Source organism: Marmota flaviventris, chromosome 8, assembly GCF_047511675.1.
Source record: "Marmota flaviventris isolate mMarFla1 chromosome 8, mMarFla1.hap1, whole genome shotgun sequence".
Lineage (NCBI taxonomy): Eukaryota > Metazoa > Chordata > Mammalia > Rodentia > Sciuridae > Marmota > Marmota flaviventris.
Genome location: NC_092505.1, coordinates 15864576 through 15889396, shown reverse-complemented (window position 1 = coordinate 15889396; position 24821 = coordinate 15864576). Strand labels below are relative to the sequence as shown.

The 24821-nt window shown below is 34.8% G+C and overlaps 1 non-coding gene across 1 annotated transcript; it reads right to left on the bottom strand.

The window, feature by feature from the left end:
- Window positions 1-669: 669 nt before the first annotated feature.
- LOC114087842 (U6 spliceosomal RNA) lies at window positions 670-773 on the bottom strand. The gene has a single exon (XR_003581901.2). It is a non-coding gene; the product is annotated as a U6 spliceosomal RNA (small nuclear RNA).
- Window positions 774-24821: the final 24048 nt, after the last annotated feature.

Below are 24821 nucleotides of genomic sequence, written 5' to 3'. Positions count from 1 at the left end.
CATTTTTTTCACATTTCTGATTTTTCTGATGATGTCACCCTTCCAACAGTTTTAGCTGTACTCAGAAGCATCAGTTCCAACCTGGCTTAGTGAAAGTCCATGTCCTAACCACCTATTTACACCTCACCACAGTTATCGCATCTCCAAATTTATCTTAGTTAATCTTACGAAGATCTTAGTCCTTCTTTGTTTAGATGAAAAAATGCTCAAAGAAGAGATAGAAGGCCATTTGGTGAATTTTACAAAAGTAAAAATTCACAGAGTTGGATATGCAGTTTATTCAAATGTTCATGTTATCATATTCTGTTGTCACATACATACATGCATGTACAGAGACACACATATGATGATTCATATAATAAATACATAATAAAATGACCAACCATAAAGTAACATTGAATTTTACCATGAATATACTCAAGTATTCACAATCTTCCTTTTAGCATTAACATTTTAATACATCTTTGTTGGTATATGTTCTTTCATTTATGTGTTTCTCTGTCCAACCTATTTTTATTCACTTAGATATGTTGCAATGTAAATAAAAAAAGCATTATAATATTTTTACTACATGCTCTGATATGCTATTTTCATTTGTGGTTTTCCTCTGATGCGAGGTATACACATAATGAAAGCAAATCATGAGTATATTTGCAATTTTGACAAATGTATGAAATGTGGAACCTTATGAATTTGTATGTCATCCTTGTGTAGAGGTCATACTAATTTTCTCTGTATCAATCAAATTTTAGTAATATGTTGTCTAGTCAATGTACCCATAGCCTTTCTCATTATGTAGTCTGAGGGTTTAATCCAGGGCCTTGTTTATGCTCAGATACAGTTTTTAGTTTCAATTTCTGTATTCTATTTGTTTCCAAATAGATTTGAGATTCTTACTTTAACATATGAAACACATGCAGTGTCTTAACAATAGATTTTTTTAAAAAGCTTTAGAAAGGCTCAGATGTGATGGTATGTATTGTGCGAAGTCAGGGAAAAGGCTAAAATACATGTCACAATACTTGCACTTAAATAACTAGAAACATTACTATTCATAATTCACAGCAGAAAAATGAAAACCCTGGTAATGAGTTGGTGCTACAAAAGTCAGACAACCTCCCCTCAGAAAATAAAACATAATATGCAACTTTGTTTTGGTCTTTTTTTGAAAACTACTTGTGAGTAAAAATATGTCTAAGTATGTTAACGGTAGCAATCCTGTATTCATTCTTCAAAATAAAAAGTTGCATTCCAAAGTGGAAGAATTTATACATATTTAAAAAAGAGCATGGGATTTCCACAAAAGAGAACATTTTGTGCAGTAGTATCATTTGACAGCATCCTTAGAGAATGTTTGGATGAGCACCTTGGGTATGGATCGCTAGGCTTCTTCACTGTTTTGGTAACCCTGGGTCTGACATCTGGGAGTCATAATGCATTTTTATTTTTGTACCAGTTCTCATAGCCATATTTTTCTCCTGCTTCACAAAAATGACTGGACCTCAATCTTGGCTACTGAGAAAATTTATCCTTGGTTTTGGCTAGGAAGCAAGACTTAGAAATTACCGTCTGTCTTTGGGTCACATTCCTCAGGGTAAATATTCCCTCAATCACCAACTGTAGAAAAGGGGCTAAGATTGCTCATCAAATCTCATATTTTAATTTGTGTCAGTGTAAATTACTGAAGACCTTCAGGACCATAGCTTTATATGGGGAGTTCATCACTAAACTGTAGAAGACTAGATTGCATTAATAATTATAGGTAAATTCTTACTTTTCTATTGTAACCATAAGTTACCATAAACATAGCAGCTTAAAATATAAAAAAATTTATTGCTTCCCAGGTTCTGTAATCTAGAAATCTGGATTGGCTGGACTGGGTCCTGGGCTTGGGTTCCTCCTAGACCACAATCAGGTTGTTAGCAGGTCTGCATTCCTCACTGTGGGCCCTGGGGAAGAAATTACTTCCAAGTTCAATCAAGTTCATGGCCAAATTCAGTTTCTGTGGTTGTAAGGCTGAGTCCTACTTCCTTGCTGGCTATCAGCTGAGAACCAGCTTTGCTTCTAAAGGCTGAATATTTTATGGTAACTAGGTGAGACCTTTGATATTATGGTGCGATTTCCTTTCCTCTTTTAATCTCTCTGGTTTTCCCTTCCATTTTGGTATTGCCATGAAAATATTTCTGATATGCCTGGGCTACACTTCGATAAATTATGACTCTTGTGATTATTCTGTCATTTTTTCTTTTACTTCCCTATTCATATACCCAGTTGATTTGTATTCATGCATGGTGCTAACAAGCATTTTCACTACTCTATGGCATTCTATTACAAATATGCACTGAAAAATAGTTGCGTATTCTGTTGATAGTTACTTTACTTTGACATTTTCTTACTTTTCTCTACCACAACAAGACTATTGAGAAGCTCATATTTATTTCCACCCTCAATATGTAATATTGAGTTACATATAGAAAAAGAATTATTGAATCAAATGCTTTTAGTTTGCACATTTTGGGAAGAAAACAGCAAGTTATTATTCATAATATTGTTATCAAATTATACTTTTTATCAATGTGTATGTGAGTTTCTATTGACTTATATCTGAAGCAAATTAAAATTGCTGATCTTTTTTTTTTCATTTTTATAAGTATTAGTGATAATGCCCTGTAAATTCTATGTTCAAACATATTTCAAATCTAAATGATCATCTTGGACCATTTACTTGGATGATATAATAGTAGAGACTGTGAACTAGTTTCAGCATTTTCTCTGTCAACACTACCTGCCTGGTCAGTTCCTGATTAGTTCCTTCAGCAGACACATCAAACATAGAGTGAATAACAGATCCATTCAGTGTCTTTCCCAATTACCTTGAAAGCTTTTCAAAGCATTTGAATTAAAACCTAAGGCTAATGTTTCTGTGGCCCAAAAAGATCAGCCCTTGCCTCCCTTTTAAACTTTACCTCTAGCCATTGAGATGTTCCTTCTGTTCCTTGGATGGGCGAAGCTCTCTGGCATAACAGGACCTTTGCACACACGGTTCTCTCTGCTCCAGTACTCCTCCTCTTACTCTCTTTTGCTCAGATATAGGGATCAATGCACCCTCCAGTTATCTTTTTGCTTCAGGTATCAGTGAACGCTTCACCTCTTCTGGGAAGTTCTCTCTTTGGAGATAAAGTTTCATTAGGTTCCACCTCAAAACACACTCTTGCTATCATTTTTTTTTTTTTTTTACTTTATAAGATTAATAACAATTGGGGATTACTTTTTGTCTGACCACTTTTTTAATATATTTTTTACTCCTAACTTATAAGCTCCTTGATGGAAATGATTTTGTTTTCCTTTGCATCCCCAACACTAGGAAAAAAAATTGTACTGTTTTTGAAAAAATAAATGAATGCAACATATGGAGTTTTACATGGTTATATCATTTCTAACAGCTCTATACTTCAGTTGTTTGTATTTAAATATGCTACATTCAAATAGTAAAATAAATATGTTTGGAATTGTTCCATAACTGTTAGAATATACTGATGTCCATATCCATTTGTTATAAGTGTGGGCATATCTATATTGATTTAATTACTTAAAAACTAAAAGTAAGTAAATAAATAAATATAATTTATAATATATATTTATATTTTTAAATAAAATTAATTTGTTCTTTGTGTAAATAAATATATATTTAAATACATAATATTTAAATATGTGTATCATACTTATAATATATATTTAAATATGTATATATAATATTTTTAATATATAAAAGTATATAATATTTATAATATATAAAATTATATATATATATTTAAACAGGGATTTAAATGTCTATTTAAATATGCTCACACACAGATCAAATTTTCTAAAATGGAGTTTCATGGTTAATAAAATAATCAGACTTCAGTATACCTGTAATTGGATAAAATTTTTCTGTATGGAGGAGTTTAAATTTATGCATTCTCTATACATACCACAACCTCAACTGCTAGAATTGTTTCTGGGGTCTTAATTTGACAGATATTATGCAGTGATCCTACATACATTATTTTAATTAATCCTTCCTCCAATCTCTCCAGTTAAACACTGTTGTTATCCCTCTTTTATACATAAGGCAAATTAGGAAGCTTAGTAACTTGCTTAGAGTCCTATGGCTACAAGTGATAAGGCTGAGACTTGTAGCTGTCTTACTCCAGAGTCTATATTTTAAACATTGTTCTTTTCTATTATCTTCTTTAATTAGAAATGCAACATATCAAAACCAATTGAGAGATACCAGGCACTCAGTGCCTTTCAGGGCTTCTCCTATGCACTATCTAGATGGTTGTGTTTCTTAAAGTAAGAAATCAGAGAAAGAATGAAAGAAGATTACAAATTGCAGGCAGATTGAATTATGGCTTGGATGGAACTGGGGAAAAAATCAATGCAACAAAACTTAGATCCTCAAACTTAGATAGCTTTGTAAACTGCAGTTATTTTGGAAAGAACAATTCATCCTGAATAAGTGCATACCTTTAACATCCTAATGAGAGCCTGGAGGAAATAATTCACATCTATTGTGATACCCCAAATAAACTAAAGTTATGCAATGTGCAATATATTTTAAGAGTTCTCCATGCTATCCCTTAAAGTCAAACATATCTGTGAGTTGAAAGCTTAACTACCTGTAAATTAACCATAACTGAAGCAATTTCTAGAGAAATATGGGGGAAAAAAGTTGACTGGAAGCTAGAATAGATAGAAGGAAAAACATTCTCCATTGTCTACTTTTACAACATTGCTTTGTATTCTAAAGGGTAAGATAGACATTAGACTTTTTAAATACTTGCACTTTAATATATTACAGCACGCAAAACCAAACAAACAACATTCTGTTTCTTTAACTAGTACTAATCTATTGTATAAGACCTAATTGCATGTTCCCATCATTGTCCAATTTAAATCTTCTCTGTTTTTCACAGACTGAACTAATAATTAACTCCTGGCAGGAGCACATGTTTACAACTTCTACACTCTGTGCCTCCCTCTTACTGGCTGCTCATCTTCCTCTAATAAGGTTTATCTTGGCCATATTGGCTCTAAAAAGATGGGGTTCATATGGAGTTTCTCTTTGCTTTTGATCTGTTTTCTTGTAGATTTCTGCCTTGTTCTTAGCTCCTTCTCACTATGAAAAAATGTCTTTTCTGCCAACTTGTGGTCAATAGAGCAGACATATGCAAATAATGGAGCATCCTCTTAAACTGCCAAGCTGGACTTAATGTCTATCTTGGATGTAGCTCTAGCCAAGATGCAAACCATAGGCATGTGTTCTGCCAAGTGAGCAAGCAGGGAGTCTCCCTCCAAGCAGGCCAGAAGCAGGGCTAGGTTTGTACCAACCCCAATGCTTTTAGCAAAATAGAGCAAAATTTACATTGAGTTTCCACAGTCTTCCAATATATATACTGGAATTCTTAGAAGTTGTAAAAAGCAGCTATCACAATGCGTCAGACTCCCTGCTGCCCTATATCCCTCCTCCCTCAGCCCAGAGCAGTTCTCCTAGGGTCTCTGTTTCACCAGGCCAGATTTTCAGACTTGAAGAGAATTCATTCAGATTCACTTACTCTTTTTCTTGTTTTAAAATTCATAGAGACTAATGTACATGCACATAAACTGAAAAGATCACACTTGAAGTGTACATTTATTTTAATTTTGAAAAGGATGAATAGATTCATTTATCAAAATCCATTGGTAAGATATTATTTGCATAATTTGTTTTAAAACCTGAAAACAACACAAAACCAAAAAAAAAAAAGCAAAATATAAAGGAAAAAGAATGAAGGAAGGAAGAAAGGATGAAAGGAAGTAAGAGAGGGAAGAAGGGAGGAAGGGAGAGAAAGTCTTCTGAGATTCTCAATATTTTTCTGATTTTCCATTAAGTAATAGTTTAGACAGCTGCCAAAGACTATAGCCATTTTCTAATAAAAATTATGCATCTGGACTTAATCACATTCACTCTCTATACCAGGTCAAACAAATTGAAAAATGGTTCCTGGATTTTAAGAAGGGAGGTAAATCCATCAGAAATTCATGGAATAGAAACATCACACTCTTTAGACTCAGATGTACGTGGGTTTGGTTACCACTTAATGTGATCTTGGGGAAATTACTTTTCTGGTAATTTCTGAAGAAACCTTTCTGGTCTTTGTAAAACAGAGATTATAAAGTTTCTGCTTTAGGAAGCCCTTGCAAAACAAATCAATTAGATCGCATCCATATGTACATAAGAAACAGCACACTATTTGTGCTCAAAAAATGTTTCTTTATTCTCTCCTTGTTCCTCTAACTGTGGGCACATGTATTTTGGGGGGATCTAAATGAACACTATTCCTTTCACCTTTCAGCTAAGTTCTCATCCCTTTCCTGATTTTCTTTTTCACTTAAAAATAGAGCCAAAACTTTCACTTGGTTTATATTTTGGATCAGACATTTTAACATTTCCCCCCATATTTTGCTGGTTCAGCTTTCTAGATATTCAGTACTCAACCCTGAATACAGTGTTTTCCAGACCCAAGAAAATGTGTAACTTTGATAGTCCCAATGTGACTACAGAGATGTGTAGGTAAGTGGACTTATTTTTATGATCGAAGGTCTGTAATAACTTGTTTTTGATTCATTTAATTTGCAGGTTGCTAATGACTGAGCTAAGTAATTTAGGAAAGATCAACTTTAATTGCGAGATTTAACTCTGCTAAGAGTTTCATAAACACATTTTAACAATTTTGTTGGAATTGTTATCATAATAAATGTTCATATTCCCAATAAATATGTAATTGGAAGTAGAATTTTCATTAAAACCCACCAAATATGTTTTCTCTGTGATGTAGCCCTTTAGCACTCTTATAAAAAGTAGACTGAATGCTCCCTTTTTATATCACTAAAAGAATACTATCCATAATATCATTTCACATGTAAAAATTAAATTTCCCTAAATGGAGCAATAATTAAATTATATGACTCAATTTTGTTTTTGGAATTGTTTGGAGTAACATAATTTTCAGACTGAAAGAAGAGTGAATATGAAGAAAATTCAAGGGGAGAGGTGAGTTATTTGCATAAGTGATCAGAGTCCACAGGCTGGAAATAATTTTAGAGAAATTGTATTGTTCTTTACTATTTCCTGATTGATGTAACTAATGAGAACATATTTTATACAGCTATGTCTGGCTAAAACTATCTTTTCTCATGACAAGTTTTATATTTTTTGCTACCTCTTATAAAATAAAGGTATTCATTCCTAACAATTTAATAGAATTACTGAACTTAGATATTTTGAATATTTAATTGTATCTTGTTCCATTTTAAGGGGATGGGAACATCTCAATTTTCTTTCTCATTTTATTTTACTTTTATTGGTAATTAAAGAAAATGTCACATGATATAATTGTATTTCACTAGAGGACATATCATATCCTAAAACCTCTCTCATGTACCTGAATGAATTATAAAAAATACCAACCTGACACAATCTGTAAAAGAGAGTGAACCCAGCAATAAAGTTCCTAAAGTATTACAGTGCACTAAAAAATCAGGTTAAGACAGTTTTTAAACAAAACCGTCAATTCTTGTATTCTTATTTTATTTGTTTGGCCCGGGCCCAAATAATTATATACAAGGTGTTATATATGCCTCAAGTGACATTACAGTGAAAGCTATTTTAGGAATTTCTTTGTCTGCCACTAAGACCCTACAGTCCTTTATTGGAAAGCTTATATTCTTGCTACCAGAGCTACTAATAATAGCAAACTTGAAGAGAATTTTTAAAATTTTCTTGTAAACTCTGTAAGAAGTTGCTTTTCATGCCCATCTGAAATATGGGGTATATTCCCCTTCTATACCAAGATTAGGATAGGTTTAATGGTATCCTGAAGAACTGATGCTAAGACAGTATGAACAGCTAGATTCCTGAAGTAAATGTCTTCTGGTCTTTTATGTTTCACCAACATGTACAAATGTAGAGACAAATGCAAAACATCTATAATAATAGAAACTGAAATATTCAACAAACCTCGGCATTGTTCCTTAAAATTAAAACCAGCAACAACCAAACCCCAGCATATTTTTGCATTAAGTTCCTCCCTAGGTCCTCAAGGGTGGTGGAAAAGCTTGTAACCTATATCTCACAATTTCTTGTTTAGTATTTCATCTGTATTTAAATAACACAGGTATAGCAGGGATGTCTACTTTGGTTTTTCTCTTGTCTTTCTTCAGTCTATTTTCTGTATGTAAGTATATCTGATCATGTAGCCCAGCTGTTAGCAGCCTGCCTTTGGGTTCCCACTGCTCTCCAAATCAAAGGCAAACTCACTCAGTGGTCCATATATTTCTGTCCTACTTTTCTCCTTTCCAAACCAGTCTCCTTTGACTTACCCTGATGCCTGTGTTCTTGTCATACTGATTTTTACTCAATTCTTGCGTTTACATCTCATGTATTTCCCACACTGTGGTCACACTGTCTGGAATGCTATCTCTTCTACCCATTCTCAACTTTCAAACATTGTCTTTCTCTTTTCTTTCAGCTCAACAGTTGATTTCACTTGCCTATATCTTTGAAGTTCCCTTTATGCTCCCAGAATCTTCCTATGCAGAGTTGGTAGCCTCCCGCATTGACTTAAACCACCGTGTGGCTTAAGGTTTCTACAAAGTGGGTTTTAAGGACCTTACATAATCTAATTGCATCCTGGTATCCAATCACTGTGAGTTGAGACCTACCTCCTCGTGTTTCCTGTCACTAGGAGTCTCTATCTTGATGAAATATAATTGAACACAGGTGTTCTTCAGACACGTTCTTTCAGGGTGTGTGGAGACATTTAATTTGTAGGAGAAATAGCTACACCATTTCTTTGTTTTGCTCTTTCATTTGGTTCTTACATTTTCTCCAGTAATATGCATGTAAAAATTTTTTTATGTAGGAAAAAACCTTGACAAATATTATGCTTACAATAAAAACATAATAATGTTATGACATCTAATGAATTTTTTTCCCATTGTGACTGACTACCTATTTCAAATGGCTACTGATTCATGGATTGTATTTATACATGGTTTTTGTGCTTCATTACACATTCCTACTTTTTAAATGAATCTCAGCTCTTTTTTTTTTTTTAGACAGACTGTGACAGACACTGTGTTAGAGTTTTCAAGTGAATTTCCAAACCTTGTTGCCTTTAACAATGAATCTTTCTAATCTAGCTTCTTTGTGGAAAGAATATTTTCTTCACCATAAAAAGTACATATATTCTTCTGTAAGCTTGGCAGACGCCATACCCATTGTTTCCTATTGTGCTGTGGGTGCAACAAAAATGTATTCAAAGGTAAGTAAGTGCTGGCCAAGTTGGCTAACCAGAACATAACTTCATTTATAAAATCGTATCTTTTGAGTTTTACCAATTTTTCAAAGTGGTTTTTCTATTATTCATTTGTAGGCTGTATAAATATTCAATAAATGCCATTTAGTAGTATGTATGACTATTCAATAAATGGGACTAAGGGTCACCAGACACCTATTAATCAATTAAATTGCTGAATGAGATAAATAAAACCAAATAGATGATTCACAAAAATGTAATGTTATAATACTGAGTTTAAATGAGGTATAATTAAAATAGTGCATTTGACTTACATAAAGTACAAAACAGGAAATACTAATCTATGCTGTTAGAACTCATGACAAAGTTTAATCATTGGAGAGAGGCAATGTATGAGGTCTGTGGAAGAAGACACAGACACTATGTGGCTAATAATTCTCTGCTTCCCAGTCTCCATGCAGATTATAAGACTGTGTTCAGTTTATGAAAAATTTAAAAACTAAACCCTTACAAAATGGATGTATAATTTCAAAAAATTAAAGATATTTAATAAATGCAGATGTGATATTTTATCTACCTGCAGTATCCATGAGGAAATAGGAATTAAGTTTAATGCCTAAAAGGAACTATATCCATTTATAACATATGACTCCTTTTATTAATAGTTGCAAAGTACAATGATTTCTTGTATAAAATCATTTATAGATTATATCATTAATTGATCCTCTTGACATTTGACAAATGTTATTGCTTTAGTGGCATAATCATTTTGGGGGGACAATAGCTAGGAAATTCATTAAGGACAGTTCTATTTTCTTCATTTATCTATAAGAATACCTTCACTCACAGGCTTGGCTTTTTGGTTTCGTGATGTCAGTAAATTATAGATAGGAGCATTCACTCCTTGGTTTCTGGGAGTGTGGGCTACTGATGACTTTTTGCTGAGTTTCCCTCAGCCTAAATAATGTGCTTTGCTCAAAGACATGTCCTTCCTGGGAGATGGGAAGATCTTGTCTAATAACTGAGCAGCAAAGTACAAAGTCTTATGTCTTTGGTCTAGTGAATGTCAGCCTCTGAAGGACCAATCCAACTTAAGAACTCCCAAGATTGTTGTGAATATACCCCTATCTACTCTTTCCCCCTGCTTAATCCTTAATCCTATTTCCTTTGGCCCTTCAGGTGTAGTTCTTGAAACCATCCCCAATAAAATCCCTCCTTGCTAACCTCTGTCTCAAACTGTTTCCTGGAGACACAATGAAAGACAATTAGTGTCAGGAGAGAAAAGTCTAAAATGGGATTTGGGAGCCAGGTAACTTTCTTGCTAGTTGTCTCCTACTTTCTCATCACAGGTGGTATGTAGGACTTGGACAGACCCTCTCAGTTGTACTGATGCATTAGTTAAAATGCCATGACCGTGGAAAGGGATGGGATACTGATGGAAGAGAAAGTATTGGCAGAAATCTGTGGAAGAAAATGAACTCATAGGTGCAACAGGCTGGGCTTTTGAGAAAGGCAGGCAAATTGTTTTTATATATATATATATATATATATATATATATATATATATATATATATATATATATATATATAAAGACTATATTTTTGTGTGTGTGTGTGTGTGCTGAGGATTGAACCCAGGGCCTTGTACATGTGAGGTAACCACTCTACTGACTGAGGTATGTCCCCAGCAATACTATAGAATTTGATGTCCATTGCTGGAAGAAATAGTTGCATAAGAGAATGACAACGGAAAGCTGTTGAATCTACAATTAAAAACTAATGATTAAAGCCAGAGGCCTTTAGAGTAGGGTAAGAAGTGAAGAAAAGATTGACTGACTGGTTAGTAAACTGGGAAGAGAAACCACTGGAAGACTAGGAAGAAAAAAATTCAAGAAAGAGTCAATATAAACAGACTCATGGGAGAGGGAAAGAATCACTAAGTACTTTTGCATATTAACACCTACTAGAGAGTATCTTTTGAACTTCTAAACCCTCTTTTCCTATCATTTTCTTTGTTTGAAAAATATCTCTTTTCCATCATTGAATGGGCATGCTGTAAAAATGTTTTAGTTTCTTCACCTGAAAATGCTTTTTTTCCCCTTTACTTCTGAAAGAGAGAATATATTGCTGAATACTGACCTCATGGTTGGTGGTTCTTTTACTTCAACACTTAAAAATTATTAGGTACCTTTCTTTCCAGCCTTGATCATTTCAGATGAGAAAATCGCTATCATTCTAATTGGCATTCACCTGTAAGAAATGTTCATTTCAAGATTTTTTTTTTTTTTTCCTTCGGTTAACATAAGTTTATTTATATGTATCACCATGGAATTCTTAAGTTCATCTTATTTGGGTAGTCATCTTCTTGAATGTTAAATTTTACCAATTCAGGCAGTTTTCCACCATGATTTTTAAAATATTTTTGAGTGCTCCACCTCTGAACTTCTGGGATGTTGACAATATGAATGCTCGCTCTTGTTATTATACCTTAGCTCCCTAACATTTTGTTCATTTTCTTCCATTATGTTTTCACTCTATTGATTATATTGAATTACCAGTGCCCTCCTTTATCATCTCTACTTCAATATTATTGAGCCCATACAGTGTGTATTTTTTTTTGCTTATTATTTTTTTATTAGCTCCATATATTCCACTTAATTCTTTTGTAAAACCTCTGTACTTTGCTGAGTTCTTATTTTTTATTTGTCTCAAGAAAGCTTACAATTATTTGTTGAAACATTTTTATGAAAACAACATTAATATCTGTGTTAGGTAATTTGACATTAGTTTCATCTCAATTGTGGTGTCTGTTTGCTGCTTTAATTTTTTTTTTTATTATTATCAATAAATGAGCCAAGTACCTGAACAGACACTTCTCAGAAGAGGATATACAGTCAATCAACAAATATATGAAAAAATGTTCATCATCTCTAGCAATTAGAGAAATGCAAATCAAAACTACTCTAAGATATCATCTCACTCCAGTCAGAATGGCAGCTATTATGAAGACAAACAACAATAGTGAAGGCAAGGATGTGGGGGAAAAGGCACACTCATACATTTCTGGTGGGACTGCAAATTGGTGCAGCCAATATGGAAAGCAGTATGGAGAGTCCTTGGAAATCTGGAAATGGGACCATCATTTGACCAGTTATTCCTTTTCTTGGTCCAAAGGACTTAAAAACAGCATACTGCAAGGACAAAGCCTCATCAATGTTTATACAGCACATTTCACAATAGCTAAACTGGGAAACCAACCTAGATGCCCTTCAGTAGATGAATCAATAAAAAAAAAATCTAACATATACACACAATTGGAATTTTACTCAGCAATAAAAGAGAATAAAATCATTGGCATTTGCAGGTAAATGGATGGCACTGGAGAAGATAATGCTAAGTGAAGTTAGCCAATCCGAACAAAAACAAATGCTGAATGTTTTCCCTGATATAAGGAGGCTGATTCATAGCGGGGTAGAGAGAGGGAGCACAGGAGGAATAGATGAATTCTAGATAGGGCAGAGGGGTAGGAGGGAAAGGGAGGGGGCAGGGGATTACCAAGGATGGTGGAATGTGATGAACATCATTATCCAAAGTACATGTATGAAGACACGAATTGTTGTCAACATACTTTATATACAACCAAAGATATGAAAAATTGTGCTGTATATGTGTAATAAGAATTGTAATGCATTCTGCTGTCATTTATTTTAAAAATTTAAAAAAGAAAAAAATGTTTTCTTCATTCAAGTTGTGATTTTCCTGGTTTTTGTTAAAATATTACAAGACTCTAAATACTATTTAATTTGTTGAAATGTAGTGCAAGAGAAGGGTGGGTTCAGGCTTCTTCTCAGCCTTGCTGGCACTGTGTACCCAAACCAAAGCAGAGAGCTGACTTAAAGCTGCTTCATTGCAGGTAGGTGGAGTCTAAGCTCCATACCTTAGTCCCACTAATATCAGGGAATGAAGAAGCAGATGTTCAGTTAGTATTGCTTTTTGTTCCTTGGTGAGTTTTAAGCTCAGCTACTTTCTGAGTGCCACTGATATCAGAGGAGTCTACAAACCAACCTTGTCTCTGCCTGGCCTCTTCACTGATGTTAGGTTGATCTTGTTCATTTATACCCTGGGCCCTGGTGATGCCATGGATGTTGAGAGAGAGTACACCCCTGCTTTGTATTATTTTGTTAAGTCTTTTGGCTACCAACTGAATATAGATATTCAGCGACCCAGAGGGCTCTGAAAACCCAGGGATTGGGTGAGAGTGTGGGAAGAATGGTGCCTAGTGGTGAAAAGCTTGCCTCTGTACTACCTTGTCAAGTTTTATTGTTGCTGGGTGGAGGTGTTAACTATTGCTTTGGCGTCTCAGTGACTATCCTGGTGGGGGAATTGGAGCATCCCTTTCTTCTATAAACAGAGGTTAAGATCAATGTCCTGTTTGGTTCTGTTACACTATTTCATCAGGTGAATCAGATTCCCCTACTCCCTTTCCACCAATAGAGAGTTGGGGGATAAACCTTCCCTTTCCTGTTGACAGTAACCACCACGGATGTTGAAATCTCACCTGGCACTAGTAACACAGAAATGGAAAATTAGTGTCTGCTTTTCCCTGTTGGCACCACTGAGTAGGAAAATTGGAGCCTGATCCTCACCTCTGCAAGATGGCTGAGTGGGATGGAGTGTAATTCCACACTCAGTTCACAGAACTGTGAGGTGGGAAGGGATATATGCTCTTGTTTTGGGTTGGGGTTTGGCTAGTATAGGACAGTAATTACCAGAATTGTTCTCTATTGTTTTGCTACCCTTTTCCTAATTCTTTTGATAAGGGGCAGGGAAAAGAGGAGTAGGATCTCCTCCTACTATTCCTCTTCCTCCTCCTTCTTCTTCTTTCTTACTCTTTTTTGTTTTCGTCAGTTTGTAGTTCAAGGTTAGAGGCTCTTGCAGAACCCTGTCTGGGATATATATGGGAAGCAAAAAGACAAACCAGACACTTGGATGTGTTTGGACTGTTTCAACCTGGATAAAACTAAGGCTCACAACCTGTAAAGGATTATAAGAGTCTGACCTCTTGCTTCTAGAAGGGACAAGTCTGAAGGGTTTTCCCAGGTCCAGAAATCTTGTTGAGAGTGTTGTGACTACATCAAATTTTAATTCCGCCCTCTAATCCCATATCTTTGAAGACTTGAAAAGAATTTTCCCCAGGAAAACTACCTGAATCAAATTTACATCTCAGTGTCTATTTTCCATACAGTCCAACCTAAAACATACAACCTTCACCTTGTTATATCTCTGCAACAGATATGTGACCTCCACTCCCCAAATATGGTATCCGTGGTCTTTTGGTCTCAACATCTGACATCTGCAGGGACTGACTATCTCATTACATTCTGTCCATTTTTACTTGTTTAGTCATTGTTTCTGCTTACTTTATTATTTCTAATTTATTTTTTCTATTTTGTTCACTGGCTTCTATCATAGCCTTCTAGAAATACTTATATCGGCCATTCAAAATATTCTGAAGAATATTAATGATACAGGTTATTCATTCTCATCCAATAAATGCTTGTTGGAATGAGCTTTCTTTGATTCAATCACCTTATAATGAGTAGAACTGAGAAATGTGATATCTTTTCTCATTTCCTTCAGTAGGATTCTAGATCTGGAAATTCTGGAAGGACAATGTTGATATGGTAAATTCACCTTCCCTTCCCCTTTTATGTTTTATGTATTATGAATATTTATGTTTTATGAATTATGTATCAGCCACTCCCTGTTTGCATTTGCTCCCCCTGCCGCCCACATTTCTGCCTCTTCCATATGCTTTTCTTTCATTCAAATCTGGCACTGAGTTTGCTTTCTTTTTCTGATGTCATCTAACCTTTATCCACATTCTATATTCATATTAGTGACCCCAGTAGTTGCAAAGAATACAATGGACTTTCCAGTAAACTAGTTAAGATGCACTAGTGGAATTAACATTATATTTTTAAAGAATAATCAGATGCCCATACATCATCACAAAAATAAGAATTTATTTACAATTACAACATTGTTAAGTCTTGCAGTTTCTTCTACTAAGCTCTTTGAGGATGAGTTGTACACATGGCTCCAGTTGTTATGAGGAATATGAAAAAGGAAAAGAGTCTGTGGTTATTGTGTACATAACCACCATAACCACCCCCACCCCAACATTAACCCTATTCTTTGTATCCTAACCAAAATGGACAAGAGGTTTTTTATAGAGTTAGATATTTGATACTGCTTTTCAACACAATAAGCTCTCTAATCTCTCTTAATCTCTTATTTTTTTTTTCCTCACGTTCTTTGACATGTTTTCTACTTCTTGTGACTTTGACTCACAGTTTTTCTCAAATTTTGTGTCTTGAGTGCACATATGGTTTCTTGATATTTTTTAATTCCTATATGCAGAGTATTGGAGTCCCCACCAAATTTCCAAGACAAATGAGACTGTCTGTATAATAACATTAGTAGTTAATGTTATTAGAGCAATTTAACAAAATCTAAAATCCTCCAGGGTTCAACGATGTAGAGTTAGACGAAAAAAGGAGTTGAACTTTGATATAGTCACAACAAACTTTGTATCAATAAGTACATCTAGGCCTTTATCTCCTTTGTACTGACCCTGCAATCACAAAGAAAGACTGCAATTTTGATAAATAAATGATTAAAATGTAAGTGAGTAACACTCTTGGCACATGTCACAACAACTAAATAGCTTCAAAAATCTCTTCCAACTTTAAGAAGCAACAGTAGTGCTCTTTTAAGTGCCATAATCTCCCTCCCCATTCTTGTTCTCTTTAAAAATATACTACCTATATCTTCAAGCAAAGAAAAGTGCCCAGAGAGAAGAATATACTAAAGTCAAGCTCTGAAAAATGCTGAAATTAACAGTCTATAATAGTGAAGCAAGATAATACCTCACAGTCCATTAGGAAAAATAAAGGTCAAGCTTTGTCTTAGAGACAGTTTGGCTTCAAGCTCTGGCTTCCATGAATCAAGCAATGTAGAGAACAAGGAGCTGACTCTGCCAAGGGAGTTCGAGCAGCATGAGAAACACATATATTCCTTATCCAGCAGTTGTAGGAAGCTATCAATTTTTTCTCAGTAGGTTTTAAAAGGAGGAAACCAAGATTTTCAAATGAGTCATACCTAAGTACTTTCCCATGCATTTAAACTACAGATTTCAATGCGAGCTCACAAAACTGAATAACATGTAAACTTGTGTCACTGGGGTAGGGATTGATGAGGGTAAGATAAAAAGATAAGATTTAAGAATAACATGTCTTTCAAATTGGATTTTGAAAATATCTTGTTGTTGTTGTTGTAGTTTTAAGTAAAATTACTTATATCTAATTTCCATGAAAAAAAAATTCAGATCAAATTTTAAAAATTGTTAAAATTTATGATTCATATAAAAGAACATCTTGCAAACTGGGAAAACTCAAATGGAAAGCAGCAAGAGGAAGCTCAGACATTTGTTATTATAGGGAGGCCAAAAGGGAGGGATTTGGTTGAAAGGGATCATCTTATACCAACTGCTAGAAAGGAACTTACGCTTTATTTATGATTAGCAGAGGCATTTAAAATATATCTACATTTAGCTTATGTGGGCCTGCTTTTTCTGCTCTGAAAGTTCTCAAGCCTGGTAGCTATCTCATTTTAACAATCTCTGCTTTTTGCTCATCCTCTCAGAAAACTGAGGGTGTGACCAAAGAGTTTAGCATTACTCTGGTAACGCCATTGATCTTGTTGCCATAGGGCTAGCCATGTAGTTGTTCAACTTCCTGAGAGACACGTGGTCATCAGAGACACGGAAGTCAGGAGGTTGACATCTTCAGCTGCATAATCCTGAAGGCTGACTTCTGATGCATAAGTGACTGCCAATAGACATTCACAATTCTTGAGAGGGTGGATCCCACTAGAGAGATTAAAATAACTATGAGGAGAATAGAAGCCATGGATTAAAAAAAAAAAAAAATGCCTGGAGCTAAATTCCCAAGAGCACAGACTTATTTATTTATCTAATAAAACTATAGAAGAAATCTTGCCTATCTGGTGAAATATTTGCATTCCATATTTCAGATCTTTTAAATTTTGGGTAACAATTCCGGTGAATTGATATAGAAATAGTTTTTTTTTTTTTTTTTTTTTCATTTTGTTGCACAATTAAGGTATCAAAAACTCTCTTGCTTTGAGGTAATATTGAAGCACAATTGTTCACTTCAGGTTACATTGCATGAAAGGGAGTTGAGGTAGCTTTCTAGGAGATATTGAAGTGAATAGTTGGAGCAAATTATAAATAGTTTTGGAGTCTACTGTGATTTTTCTGAAGTTTATATAATGTCATTCATTTTCAGATCACACAACTTGAGAAAGGGCAGTTCGGTTTTTAGTCAAATCAGAAGAATAAAGGATCCAGTACAGTTTATAGGTAAATAAAAAGACCTTAAAGACAATGAAAAATAGAAGATAGTCGCCTATGAGGAAGAAGGCCCTGACCAGGTACTGAATCTTCTAGCACTTTACCTTGAACATCCAGTCTCCAGAACTGTGAGAAATAAATTGCTCTTTGTTTTTAAATGCCCAGTCTATGATATTTTGTTACCAAAGCCTGAACTGAATAAGACAAATACTAAATGAGGGGAAATAGATTCTATAAAGCACAATAAGCAGATATGGACACAGGAAAGACAGAAAGCCTTATTGAGGTAAGTGATAGAAAACAATGGCCCTTCACAATATCTGATTGTCCTTTCTTTCATGGGAATATGGGAAACTACACCTGTCACTCGGCCCATATGATTACTCATGATCAATGAAAGTGAAAGAAAATGGCAATTCACTTCTGCAATGCAGCAATGGAAATTCAAGGTGCGTTTCTCCTGTTTCTCGCTGTACAAGGTACTGAAAATGGAGACCCTAGTGAAGGAAGCAGTGTCAAAAGAAGAGACCACCTACTATACTAAGCCAGGACCTGGAGGACAGAGTCACTGCACCTGAGGCTTAATTTACAGCCTTCAGAAATAAATTGTGTTCAGCCACTGAGGCAATGATTTTGTTGCATAGACTGATTTGTCCTAATTAATATGGGAAATGATTAACTGATAACAAACATGTACTATAAGTCTTAATAATATTTGTGAAGTATCAACTTGCTAACAGCATAACATAGTGGGGGAAAACCTAAGTTCAAACTCTGAAGTGGGCAACAAATGAAATGGGAAATCAAATTATGTCACCATAACCATATTTATATAGATACTATTAGAAATGGTCAGATTCTGTCCACTGACTGCCTAGGCAGAAATCCTGCCAAATGGAAGCTGGATATGGGATCATATTGGCCTCATTCAAGAATTGTTTAGTAGGAAGTGTCAAGTAGTAGATCTTTTCAGGCCAACATGAAATCTGGTTCTGGGAGGTGAACAGGGATGATACCTGCATTCCCAAATTAGTGGCAGAGGGAGAAATAAATGTCTCTGTTATTCTGATGATGTTGTCATTTTGTAGAAGGTTTCTAAAACCGTGATTATGAATGAAGTCAGCTCGATAGACAAACCAGACAGATACAAACAGTAGAGAAGGCTTCTGTTCAGCAATAGATTGCCTATGTGATATGTAAATTGACTCTTCTTACAGCCTATATCCTCTTGATTATTACGCCATGCTCCATGTCACCAGTGCATAGTATTATAGAAAAAAAAAATTACTTATTTCCGTAACTATGGCAGACTTTTGGAAGCATGGAATAAGACTAAATAAATAATTATTAATGGGTTCAGGGGTGAGATTGGGTGGGTAGGAAGAATAACTTCTACAGTTCTATAGCACAGGTTGACAAAAACTAACTATATTTCCAAACAGGGAATAGAAAAGATTTTGTATGTCCCCAACACAGAGAAATTATAAGTGCTTGACATCATGGATATGCCAGTTACTCTGATCTGATGATTATACATAATAATCACATTTGACAATGTCATACTGTATCCCATTAATATGTATAACTATTATGAGTTGATTGAAATATTGGGTAATTTTACTGATGCTATTGAAAACACTGGGATTTTTTTTTTTTTTTGATTCAGCACTTTTACAACAAACTTTTTTCTTTATTTTTATCCCATTCTTCCATGAACACATTTATTTAATTTGTAAAAAAATTTCCCTCACTGCAGGTCTTCCATAGTAAACACCAAATAATTCTCAACTTCTGGGAAGAAGATTGGTTTGCAAATCCTTTGCTTGTGGATGCTTATCTAATGATTAAACCATGATTTGCTCAGCCCTAAGATGCTCTAACTGGGTGGATAAAGCATGATATATGTTGTCTTTATTCCCAGTAGAAAGAATTGCACACTGTGAAGAAATTAAAGATAATTTGAAATGAAAATTATTTTTAAAATCTCATCTCTCAAACTCTATATTTAAATGTCACTTAAGTAATGAACTGATTAATTTTTATCAACTATGGCACATTGTCTATGTTGTTAATTATCTTTTTATTATCTGTTTATTATCTTTTTGGTGTTCATAGTTCACCATCAATGGTTAATTCTGGAATCATGCATAGTAATTGTTTTTCCTAATTTTCTTAAGTTCAAGCTATAAAACCTAGATTAATATTTCATCTTTAAAATTACATAAAATACTTGTCTTTGTCTTACATTCATAGCCAAGAATACTCTTCATAAGAGCAGCAAAGAAAGATGAATTCATGCAGAGGGAAATTGTCTAGTCTTAGGACTGGCATGTATGTGTAATTGGCAACAGACGGATACGACATGCTGTTATGTTTTGCAATGTTGTCACAATTCAAAACAGGACATAAGGCAACGGCCCCTACAGTCTGTATGAAATATGCTTTTTTCAGCCAATCTTGATTCTGATTGATTATGTAGAGTTCTTAGAGAGTGACAGTCCAAGTATAAACTCTCAACTTGCCACTCCTGTAAAGCTTTACCTTCATCCCCAAACGTAGATTGCAATAGCTCAGCAGCAGACAGAAAGATCCAGGCTCAGGCAGTGATGTGCCAGTAAATTGAATATATGAAACAAGATGCCATGACTTACAGCTTTTATAGATAAATTCTGTATTGTAAATGTACATACTGTGGCCAGTCTCAAACTATCAACTAACTTGTAAAATTATTGATATTTATGAATCAACACTTATAAAACCAAATGGGAATGTTAACAGCATACCACTTCCCTGAGCAGGGATCTTAAGAGAGGAACCAGGATGCTGTCTGCAATACAAGCTTTTTCTGATCCCACCTTATGAAGTCTTTAGAGGTCATGTACCATCTAAACCTTGACCACCTCCTCTTTGTCTATATTTTATGATTATATTTGGGGAAAAAGAGCTGTATAAGATTTTCTTTGGGTGGAAGTATGTATAGATTCTAACTGATAGACCCACTTTCCTCCTGAAACATGGTAGAATCAAAAGTATAAAGCTACCAAAACTTGGAGACCTCTTACTACATTCTGCCTTTGGAGTTATTAACAGATCCCATAACTAAGACTGGATGAAGTTTAGAATCTTGGAAAGAATTTGATGTTACTCTAGGGGCACTTAACAAGTACCCTATTTAGTCTCTGGATTAGTGAGCAATAGAAAAGTTTATTTCCATTCCCAAAGGGAGACCTGGATTGTAAAATACTTTGCAAACTACAAAGTGGAGGAGGACCATCAATTTTTATTGCTTTTTCCCCCTCTAATCATGATTGTCTCTCTGATTCCTCCCGTGTTCTTGTCCTTATTTTATTCTTTTCTTTGCTAGCATCAAGCACCCATCAGAAGTTGTTGAAATCTCAACTGGTGCATTTCAGTTTCATTTACTTCCACATATTGCATATTTGGAGACAATATCTTGAATCATTCATGTCCCTAGTTTACAGCTTTTAAATGGGAATTATAATAGCTATTGTTCACATGAGCTGAGAATTATAAAATAGTTGGACTTATTTAAGCTCCATGCTAAAATCACTGCCTTTGTGCTTAATTAAATTCAGTTGTTTTCCAACTTTCTAGCCAACTATACTAAAACTGAGGTTAAAATCTGCTTTATTTGTATTTGATGCCAAGAGAACAAGAGATCAACATAGTTACATTTAAAGGGAAATATATATCTAGATGTGATTTTGCAAAATGTCCCAAATGTGCACATTCCTCAAGAGGAGAGAAAAGAGGATCTGCAGTAATGACTTTTGCTGCAAGAAGAACATAAACAAGTTGAAATCCTTTCATGATAACAAAAGTCTCACCAAGAAGGGTTGGACTTGATCCGTGCTTTAGGAATTTGCAGATATAAAGGGTTAGTTATCTTCTACTCTGGCTCCGTCGGGTATAGTTTGAAAATATTTTCTGTCAGAGAGACAATAAGAAAAAAATTGGAATGCATAGATTTTTCCCTAATACAGAGAGCCCTGGAAACTCTTTGCTTTTTCTCTTTATATTTCAGACTTTAATTCAATGCTTGCAATATGACCAAGACATTGATTTTTATTTCAGCAATCCTCCACAACCACCAACTTTGCTTGAATTCTGCAAGTGTTTTATTCCCTTGGCATGAAACTTACTATTAAGACATAGTGTGAGGATTCTGCATGTCCAGATTCATGACACTAAGCAGTTTGATATAACATAGCTGATAGGCTACTCTTTTCTTTTTTTTTCTCCTAAAATGTCATCAAGTTTTAGGCAGAGAAGCATATGAGGTAATACAATGCATATGCCAATAGGATATTAATTTCTAAAAAATGCATCCCGACCATTTGAGTGTTACAAGAAGGCTTTCTCAGTTAACTCCCCAAAGGGTGTAACAAAAACTAAATGTGTCTGTAAAAACTAGTTTATAAAACATGTATTACATTATGTTCGGGTGAATGTGGTTTTAGGAGTGTTTCTGAGCACACCATGTGGATCCAGCTCAATCTCTGTATTTGTCATGAAAGTTCACTCCTCAAAAGAAAACATTTCAAACACTCAGAGTCATATCATTTAGGTAAACAGATCACTGGGCTTTTAAGGTCTTTATGTCAACAGAGAAAATGTCAGCCCCATTCCTTAGCTCTAACCGACACTGTTTCTCGATGTTCTTATTAATTCGTGCTATAAAGACACAGGAGCTTAAGTAAAATTTACACGCAGAAGCGGTTGGAAAAATGTTCACATTAGTAGACAAACCAATTTGACAACAATTATGTGCCTGGTAGCTTCTTAGCTCTGCTCAATAGTGCACGCTTATTTGAGACTTATAATGGTGAAACTTGCAGGTGTTATCGAGTGAGGAAAAAAATCTATGGGGTGGTAATGGTGAGGGTGGGGATGAGTAGGAAGGGAACTTATATTACTATTTCTCTCTGCACAGTTGAGCAATCAGGAGAAGTTCAAGGTCCTACATTGACAACGCCTACTAGCAGAGTCCAGGGATAAATTATTTTCACATTGACATATTTTTGGAATTACTAATCTAATTTGATTTTCACCATCTTATTCTCTCATAAAACCTGCAATTCCCCCTGATCTCACTGAGCACTATTTGTCCTAATATTTATAGCTCATTTGTTTAAGGATGGTGACTTCCATGTTGAAAAAGCTCCCCAAGGCAGGACTGACTGTTATAATCACTGACTCAAACTGTCCTTGGTGTTTTTCTCGCTCCAAATCTACTCCGATGACTTCTTCTCCACGATTCATTACTGTTTTCAATGAAGTTCACCAGAGAGGGACTGACTCTTGACTTCTCTTTTACCCAAATCTGAAGACTTTGATGGACTTAGGAACTGGTGGTTCTGGGGTTAGATGCTGACTCCAGCTCTCAGTAGTAGCTTACAGAAAAAAGTGGGGTCATGACCCAACATCCCTGCTGAGAGATCCTCTATAACTCCCTTATCTCACAACTTCGCTTAGACATAAGACATACTTAAGCATGTATGGACTAGTGTGTACTCTCTCATATTGTGAAAAACTAGAGCTTTCAGATAACTCTTCCTTCATTTTGAAAGTATAGGACTGGAGATGAAACCCAAAAACTTCTGATAGAGTAATGATGTCCCATCTTTTTTAATATATATTAATTTTGTTAGTTAGTTAACTATAATACATGTGCATTTTAAAATATTCTTATTATAAGTACTTATTTAATAATCACTATGCACTCTGAAATATAACTCTCATTTAGTTAATATACCTGTTCACATAAGTTTCTGCATATCCTATTTAAGAAAATATTGGTCTGAATTAATCATAGGTAACAAGGATATTTCTTAAAGGCATTCCTTATATGCAGCTGACTTCATAATCAATCAATTAAATAATTATGATAGATGTATACATAGTTTCAGTTTTTATTTTATTTTATTTTTATTTGTTCTAAGTAGTTACATATGACAGGAGAATGCATTTTGACACACAAGTGGAGCATGACCTCTCGTTTCTCTGACTGTACATGCTGCAGAGTCACACCAGTAGTGTAGTCATACATGTATATAGGGTAATAATATCCATCTCATTTCCACATCCTTCCCACTCCTAAAGCATCTCCCCTCCCCTCACTCCTCTCTGCACAATCCAAAGTTTCTTCATCTCCCCCCCTCTACCCACACTACATTATGGATCAGCATCCACTTATCAGAGAAAACATCCAGACTTTGGTTTTGGGGATCGGCTTATTTTGCTTATCATGATATTCTCCAGCTCCATCCATTTACCTGTAAATGCCATAATTTTATTCTTTAAGGCTGAGTAATATTCCATGGTGTATATATACCACATTTTCTTCATCCATACATCTGTTGAAGAATGCCTAGGTTGGTTCCATAGTTGAGCTATTGTGAATTGAGTTGCTATAAACATTTAATTGGCCTCATTGTAGTATGCTGATTTTAAGTCCTTTGGGAAAAAACCTAGGAGTGGGATAGCTGGGTCAAATGGTGGTTCCATTCCACGTTTTCTGAGGAATCTCCATACTGCTTTCCATAGTGATTGCACAAATTTGCAGTCCCACCAGCAATATGTCGGCTTAGGACCTGGCTTCATTAACAAGACTCCTAAAGCACAAGAAGTAAAATAGAGAATTATTAAATGGGATAGATTAAGACTAAAAGGCTTCTTAGCAAAAGAAATAATCAATAATGTGAAGAGAGATCCTACAGAATGGGTATCTTTACCAAATGCACCTCAGATAGAATACTAATGTCCAGGATATATAAAGACAAAAAACACCAAAACAAACAAACAAACAAACTCAATCAATAAATGTGCTATGGAACTGAAAAGACACTTTAGAGAAGAAAAAATATAACAGATCAGCAAATATATGAAAAAATGTTCAGCATCTCTAGCAATTAAAGAAATACAAATCAAAACTAAAATTTCAACTTACTCTAGTCAGAATGGCAATTATCAAGAATACAAGCAGCAATAAGTGTTGGCCAGGATGTGGAGAAAAAGGT